The following is a 9,132-nucleotide window of genomic DNA, read 5'->3' on the forward strand; positions in this document are numbered from 1 at the left end:
CATGGTTTAACACAAAGAAAGTGTGCATCAAGGTCATATTTTTTGCCATACATATTCAGCATTCTAGCCAATAATATGAGAAGCTAAACTATAAGGGAAGGAATGTGGTGTCTGGAGGAGCTGAACGAAGATTTATCTATTCTTGCTTGCATAAAAAGAAAAGACTTGAGGCACTTGTTGAATATCAAATACCATAGATTTCAATATGGATTATATCTCAACATCAAGAAAATAAAAACCTTCACAACTGGGCTAACAGGCAACATTGTGATCGATGAAAACGAGGTTGCTGCTGCTATCAATGATTTCATTTTACTTAGATCTACAATCAACATTCATTTCACAGCAATAAAAAAAATCTACAGATGTGTTGCATTGAACAAATGTGCTGCCAAGGACCTCCTTTAAGTGCTAAAGAACAAAGATGTCTGTTTAAATGTAGAGATTTGAGAAGATGTCACAGAATAGGGCAATGTTTCAGTCTGGTGTTTATAGAGTCACGATGCATTTTCATCAATTTGATGACACCTAACAGCAACTATGACATACAGTGTGTGCTTAATATTAGCCCATGAAAACAGAAATTTGTTGAAAACTACAGCACACATTTTGTATTTCCACAAAAATGAATTACCATATGTGAAAAATAGAAGTTATTTTCAATAAATAAGCGTCAAATGAACAAGAAGTCAGGAAAGACCCTCGTGTTATTTAGTCATTTGAATGCTGTTATTAATGTAAACAGTTAAACTATTTACTTTCCTATGCAATTCTAGCAAACACGTTGAAGATTTATGTCATATCTTAGCCCCTGAATATCTGTCTTCTTGAAAACTAACCACTCACTCCCAATACCAAGCTTAGCACTTGTACTTGAAATAGCAGAAGATTCGCTTTTCTTCTGGTTCAAACTTAGGATATGAACCAGTAAAAAGGAGAAGTCATTTAATATTCCTCATGAACAACCAAAGTTAACTTTACTTCTTGTCTGTTCTACACCCCTGGATTATTCTCACTCTCTCCATGCTTCAAGTATGACCCATAGCAACCTCATGAATAATTGATCAGAATTGCCATCCTCACAATCTCTGACATTCTGGAGTGTATTTCTGCAGTCACTATGTCAATCCATCTAGTTTAAGGGTCTTCCTTTGTTTTATAAACCCTCCACCTTACCAAGCATGCTATCCCACCAATAAATAGAGTACTGTACATAGGTAAGAAGATAGCAAGCACCATGGTTTTCTGAAAAGTGTGGTCCAAGGAGCATTGTACTTGGATTAGTCATCTACAGACATTTCAGTGACTAAACAAGGAGTACTTATTATTCAGGGTGACTTGGTGGCCATAATTCATATGAAGTAACCAAAAATCCCACCTTTCTGGCAAATCAAATCCACCAGTGTGGGAGAAAGAGAAGCAATCTCCTACTGTGTAATTACAACCTCTGAAACCCAATAGAGGGTCAGCTATGAGTCACTTCTGTCTCACTGATAAGGAGTTTGAGTTTTACTCACTAACACACATAATAACAGACATAAACACAGACATCCTACTGACAGCTTCTTTGGCTTTTGGCTATCAAACATTTTCATATTGGTTGTTAATTTCATAAAATTATATGTATGAAGAAAATGCTTTATGCTAAAAAGCAAGAGTAAAATACTAATTTCAATCCATACTGTGACTCAAACTTTTTTGTTCTAACAGGGAAGAGAATGAAAACCAATTCTTGTTTTATTTAGCTTAACAAGAAATGTCAGGGCTAATCTAAACTATTATACTTACCTCCCTTTTGGATAAAAGGAAGCATTTGGAAATTCAAAATCTCTGCAAATGTTCATTAAAATAAATAAAATAAAATTTTTTAAAAATCATGTATTAATTTCATATTCTATTGCAAATTAGAAGAAAAATGTAAGGACTTAAAAAAATAGATTCATTACTATAAAATATTGTTCACCCCCAAAAAAAAAATCTGGAAAGGACTTAAAGGAGGCAAGGAAAAATTGAAGGATAGAGGAAGGAAGAACAAAAAAAGACAAAGAACAAAATTAGCCATTACAGGAAACAGATAACAAACCAATATGTGTGATTTTGAGAAACTATCTTTCTAATAAAACTATGCCACAATCTAAAGGAGACCTAATGATGTGGTGTGTAACATTCAGAGCTGCTACTAAAAAGGACAATTGTTCAAATCCACCAGTTGCTCTAAGAAGGAAAGATGGGAGTTTCCTTCCACAAAGATTAAAAGACTCAGAAACCCTGTGGTGAGTTGCTATGATTCAGAATTGACCCAAGCACAGCGAATTTGAGTTGGTTTTTTTTTCTTTTTCAAGTGAAAAGTATTTTTATTCAATCATACTTGGTTTTTGCTTTTCTTCTATATTTACCTAAATAAACCTCAATATTCTTCCTGATAGATGTTATTTATGCATATCAAATGCAGCATGTTCAACACAAAATGTAAAATCTCTTTACCTACTGCCTACTCCTCCTGTGAATAATTTCTCCATCTTTGGTAATTGGCCACTATCTTCCCTCAGAATAGATGTGTTGCAGCCCATTTTACTAAACACAATTTTGTACATCAAATGATTTCCGTCCTTTTTGAAATTTCAAAGATTTATTCTGACAGAAACATTCGGCCTCACCATATAATTAAAAACTTACTAATACTAATAGTTGCTTTGGAGAGCATCCTCTCTTTGTCTATGTGCAATTATTTACATCAATTTGCATGTAATTCGCTTCCATATCCATTCACTGGCATGTGAATATTACTTAGTCAAATGGCAATTAATTAATAGATTCTTAACATATTCACTTATTAAAATGCACCACACAATTTCCATTTCCTTGGGAGTTTTCACTGAATCGAAAGGGAGGGGGGGTATTGATTTTGAAACAGCTGCAGCTGTTCAATTCAATTCCTCTTGTCTAGCAAAGCCAGGTGGATTTTTATTTTATTTTTTTTAAGGTTTTTTTCCTTAGAGTAGCAATTAATATTAAAAAAAGTTAAATATCTTTGGTATGCTATCTAAAAGGCTGTCGTCTCACCCTACTCAGGGCCAAGCCTCCAACTACAAACTGTTTACTGTTCATGCACAGAAGGCCGATTTTCAACTATCAAATAAAGAACAGTAGCTTAGGTTGAATTTTTTTAAGTGTTTAGTCCTGGAACCCTCTGGTTGCTCGTGGTCAGAATAAATTGTGAAGAATTTTATTAAATGCTATACTTTTATGTTGGAAAAAGATCCTGCTGATGTAATAAAGCTCTCAAGTGTTAACAGGAAAGTTGGCAGTTGGAACCCACCAGGTGTCCTGTGGGAGGAAGGAATGGCTGACTGCTTCTGTGAAAATGAACACCTCGGAAACTCTATGAGCCAGCTTCTACTCTATTCTACAGGGTTGAGATAAGTCAGAATTGAAATTGACAGCAATGATGTGGGGTGGGGTGTGATTTGTTTTGGTTTTTTTTCTTAGATTGAAAAGATATGACTTTTGTGACACTTACTGTACATTCAAGGAATCCCAGTGGTGCATTATCAGGTAAACCATCAAGTTTTGAACCGAAAGACTAGAAGTTTAAATCCACCAGCTGTTCCATAGGAAAAAGCTAGGTGAACTTCACCCATCATTATTTATAGCTTTGAGAATCTATTGGAGGGTGGCTATAAGTCAGAATCAATTAGATGACAGGGAGGTTAGTAGTTTTTGTGCATTCATATTCTACGTTCTCTATCAATAGTTTATGTTCATTCAAATGATACTGAGGAATCCCTGGGTGACACAACTGGTAAAGAGGTTCACCGCTATGGGAAGGGTTGGCAGTTTGATCCTACCTGGGGGATGCCTCAGAAGACAGGCTTGGCAATCAGCTTCTGAGAAGAGAGTTTTTGCTTTGTTTTGTTTTTCTCTTGGAGATCCTATGGAGCATTTCTACACGGCTCACATATTATCTCCATGACTTAGAATTGATTCAATGACATGAGGAAGACACACATATCACAATCTTACACGTGTCAGAAATGAAGCACAGACAGCTTAAAAATTTTCACAACAGTAACAGAATATTAATGCAGAAATTTGAATTGATCTCCAAATTCTTTTACTGAAAGAGATATAATCACCATTTCTGTGACCTAACTTTTATCTAGAAGAATAATTTAATAAAATTGTGCCAGTAATCTAAATCCTTTTCCCCTTTTAACATTTTATGATTTAAAATCAAGAAAAGTATGTGTCAGAGCTGTACCCTTTTCTGTATCTGTTCAATAAGCATGTTGAGCAAATATGTAGAAGAATGTGACAGTAGGATCAGAGGAAGACTCATCAGCTTTTTTCAATTACATAGATGACACAATTTTACTTGCTGAAATTGAGGAGGACATTAAACTCTTGCAGCAGAAGGACAAAGACCACAGACTTCAATATGGACTACATCTCAACATCAAGAAAACAAAAATCCTCACCACTGGGTCAATAATCAACATCATGATAGTTGAAGAGAAGATTTTGAAGTCATCCACAACCTCATCTTACTTGTATTTACAATCAGCACCTTTGGAAGAAATAGTCAAGAAAACAAAAGATGTATTGTATTGGGGATGCCTGCTGTCAGGGACATCTCCAAAGTACTGAGGAGCAATGATATCACTTTAAATACTGAGGTGCCCGTAACTTAGACCATACTTTTTTCAACCACTTGTTTTTCAACCATCTGAGAGCTTACAATGAATAAGAATGACAGAATAATAATTTATGTCTTTGAGTTGTGATGTTAGAGCAGAGTATTAAATATCCCATGAACTTCCAATAGAATAAACAGATATACCTTGGAGAAAATTCAGCCAGAATGCTTCATAGAGGCAATGATGGCAAAGCTTTGTTTTACATACTTTAGGTATATTGCTAAGGAAAGACTATTCCTTATAACAAAGCATCATGCTTGGAAATGTGGAAGGTCAGCAAAGGCAATGAAGACTGTCATTTAGTTGGACTGATAGGGTGACTCAAGCAATGGGCTCTTGTATGTTAGGTTAAGGATGATGAGGATGGTGCAGGATTGGACAGGGTTAAAATATATTGTTAACAGGATCTCTATGAGTCATACTTGACTCATTGAAACCTAACAACAATAACCCTTAGACCTTCAGGAAAAATATTTTTATATCTATCAAGACCCTAACATTGATTTGGAGAACTGAATTTCCTACCATCCAAAAAAAGTGATGTGAATTTTATAAACCAAATGGAGTAAAAGCTAAATATATTTTAAATTAGTATAACAGTTTAAGAGTCATTACACTTTCTTATAAATGTCATTTAAGTGTCATCATCAGACAAGTCTCAAATTAGTACTATTTTGGGGAGATACTATCTTTACTTCCATTTATTGACTTAGTTATGGCAATCATATTCAGATTGCCCAACATGACTTCACATTTTTAGTGAAATTAAATATGCAGTAGTAAGTAGCAATTCCATTTTTGTTCATTAAATAATCTAAATTACTATAAAATACAAATCAATATGATTTGTAGCAGAGGCTAGATTTTTCATGATTATAATATACCTGTGCCCTAAAAAGAGTTTTCTTTTCCTCTCTTGCTCAGGTGTAAACACATTTAATATGGTCCATCCTATTATCTAAAAGATCATTCTGTTGTTTTGAGCTTTCCTCTCTCTGTATCAGACACTGGTTCATGGATTTATATGGGCAGAATGGTATAGGAAGACAAACAGAAGTAGATACTCCATTCTACCTATTTTTATTTCTTTGATTTTCTTCCAGAAACACTGATTTATAAGTTCCCTAAAGTTATAAAACAAAATGAGTTATGCAAATATCATGCAGTCATCAATTTGGCATGTTTTATACTCAGAACAAAGGTCCTGATTTCAGAAATAAAAATTTATAAAATAAGTTCACGCACACAAAAAGACAAAGACAAAGTATGCTTTAGAGTCAGAATTGACTTGTAGCTTACTCTTCTGAGGGTTTTCAGAGGCTGTAAATCTCATGGGAGGGAATTACCCATCTTCCTCTCTCAAAGCATCTGATTGATTCAAAATGCCTCCATCTGGACTGGCAGCATCACTCTTAACCAACCAGGGCTTTCTAAAATAAGTTCTGGTGTCAGTAATTTCATTTTTTAATTAGATTGCTAGGCTCTTCTTCAAAGACTTAGCCTCTACTTTTTCAGTTAGTGCCTGAGCCCATTAACTATATGAATTCAGGAGTAATTTGAGAGAGATCTAGGGATATTTTTGTTTTTGTTAAATTTTATTATTATTATTATTATTAATTTTAATGAAAATTTACAGAGATTTTGGATTTCCATTCATTCATTGTTGCACTTTTCTCCCTGCCCACCCCTCTCTTCCACCCCTCTAGTTCGTTCTTCTCTTTGAAAAGTAAAAGAAAAATTCTCTCACTGTTATGCAATCCCTCCTCCCAAATCCACTCCACTATGCAGCCTTCATTCTGGACTCCTGTCAAGACAATAATACCTAATCATATACCCCTTTTAAACAGTTGTGAGAGATCTAGTTTTTTTAATGCCAGTCCACATTTTAAAGCATCATATTTATTCTATGGAATTCTGTAGGCCTAAAAGGATATCATGCTTGGAAGAATGGAGCGATAGCACAGGAGGGGAAGACCCTGGATGAGATGGATTGACACAGTAACAGGGGCAATGAGGGTAGGTGTGTTAGAGGAAGTGAGATTGGCTCCAGATAGAACAGGGTTCAGAGCTGTTGTACGTAGGGTCGCTATGAGTTGGAGTCCACTTGACAGCACTTAACAAGTGGATAAAAAGTTGCACTGCTAACCCAGATACCCAATTCAAATGCACCAGCAGCTTCACTAGAGAAAAATGGACAGTTTCCTCCTGTATGATTTAGAGTCTCTGGAAACTGACCCATTGGGATGTCAGTTCTGACTTGACACCAAGGAGAGATCTGCCAATTAATTCTGGATAAGATAAGAATTGTAGCATTATGTCAAACACAATCTTTAAATAATATTTTGTAAGAAACCAAAATTTATGGAGAATAATTTTGTTCTATTGCCAAATATCTAGTGGATGTAGAGGTAGCTGTTGTACAATAGTCTGCAGTGAGTTGTGGTGCTCAGAGAACACATCTCTCTGGTGGTTCAAATCCACCAATGGCTCCAGCAAATAAAGAGGGACAATCACCTCCAGTGTGTTCTACAGACTCAGAAGCACATTGAAAGGTCAGCTATGAGTAAGTTTTGACTTGACAGCAATTATGTATAATTATAAATTATTAATAATGAACATAGATCAAATTTGCTAATCATTATCCACAATAATACTTGAGAATAAAAAGACTGACAGTGTCAAGTAAACAAAAATCAATTAACATTCTCTTCTCTTTCAGGAAGAGTGAAAATTAATACTCAGCAGGTTTTTTGAAAGCTCAATCAGTTAACTATTAAGGGTAGATATATGTGTACCCTATAGTATATCAAATTAACTCTTCAGTAAGTAAATAAAGAGCAACGATGTCAGTCTGGAGGCTAACATGTGCCTGATGCAGGCCATGGTCTTTGCAATCACTTGGTATGCATCAGAGAGCTGAACAATGACTAGGAAGAATAGAAGGAGAATTGATGCCTTTGAACTGTGGTGCTGAGGAAAAGTCTTGAATATACCATGGACTGCTAAGAAACAAACAAGTTCATCCTAGAGAGGGTGAAGCCGGGCTGCTCCTTAGAGGCAAGGATTCTGAAGCTTCGTCTGACATACTTTAGACATGTTACAAGGCAGGATCAGTCCTTGGAGAGGATGTCATGCTTCGGAGGGTGGAGGGATAGCACAGGAAAGGAAGACCCTCGATGAGATGCATTGATTCAGTGACTGGAGTAATGGGAGTGGGTGTGTCAGAGAAAATAAGATTGGTACAAGATAGAGCAGGGTTTAGGGCTATTATACATGAGTTGCAGGTGAGTCAATGGCACATAACAACACAAACAAGAAATAACCAAGATTATTGCATTCGTTCAGGAGTTGTACTGATAATCCAAACTGCCAGCACCTCTTCGGCAGTTTGAATCCACCAGTGACTCTATCTGTGGGAGAAAGATGAGCAGTATGGCTCTCCATGTAATTTACAGCCTTAGAAACTCAATGAAAGGTCAGCTATGAGTCAGTTCTGGCTTGATAATAATGAGGAATGGAGATGGAGATAGAGATGGAGAGAGACAGGAAGCAAAACTCTACGAATAAAACAGGTCACTCTTTACAGTTATGACAAGATTAGTTTTGTTGGCACTTTGCTCAAGATTTTGGATCTATTTCCCATGGTTTTTGTGCACATAACTTTCGTTCCTTGACATACCCTTTTAATGTCTTATTATCAAGGTTTTTCCGATCTCATAAAAGATTGTCCTTTCCTGTTCTATAAGAGAATCTTGGAACTTTAACTTTCATTAAATTTTCATTTAATATTGAGAAAAGTTTATCATGTGCATTTTTACAATGAAGCCATATAAACCTGGAGTTTTTCCAATTCTCAGCTGATATTCTCCAAAACAGACTTTCACTTCTTCAACACATTTATTTGAATATTGTAAACTTCCTAAAAGCTTCACTTTTTTAATTAAACATTTTTATAATCATATATTACCTTGTTGTTTGCCTAATTTTAAAAAATGATTGAATGAAGAATATTTTGTATAAAAATTCTAAAGCTCATTGTTCTAGATAATGTTACTTTCATGGAGAATTTACTTTTTTCCATCTGTCAGGAAATGAGTATTTAGGTAGAAATGAAGCATTTGAGTGAGTTTTATTCTATTTTTAATTAATTTTAAATTAAAATTTACAGAGAGTTTGGATTTCCATTCATTCATTGTTGCACTTTTCGCCCTGCCCAGCCTCTCCCCCAGTTCGTTCTTCTCTTAGAAAAGTAAAAGAAAAATTTTCATTTTTATTCAATCCCTTTCCCCAAGTCCACTCCATAATGCAGTCTTATTTTTGAAAAGTAAAAGAAAAATTCTTTCATTGTTATACACTCCCTCCCTCCTAGTCCACACCACTATGCAGTATTTATTCTGGATTCCTGTCATGACAATAATACCTAATCACATATCCC

At 35.3% G+C, this 9,132-nt stretch overlaps 1 protein-coding gene across 1 annotated transcript in view; it reads left to right on the plus strand.

Moving 5' to 3' along the window:
* Positions 1-9,132, plus strand: part of HCRTR2 (hypocretin (orexin) receptor 2) — a 156,363-nt gene that overhangs the window by 74,001 nt on the left and 73,230 nt on the right. The gene's annotated exons all lie outside the window — the stretch shown is intronic.

Source organism: Elephantulus edwardii, unplaced genomic scaffold, assembly GCF_000299155.1.
Source record: "Elephantulus edwardii isolate Elephantulus edwardi_28Jun2011 unplaced genomic scaffold, EleEdw1.0 scaffold00124, whole genome shotgun sequence".
NCBI classification, from domain to species: domain Eukaryota; kingdom Metazoa; phylum Chordata; class Mammalia; order Macroscelidea; family Macroscelididae; genus Elephantulus; species Elephantulus edwardii.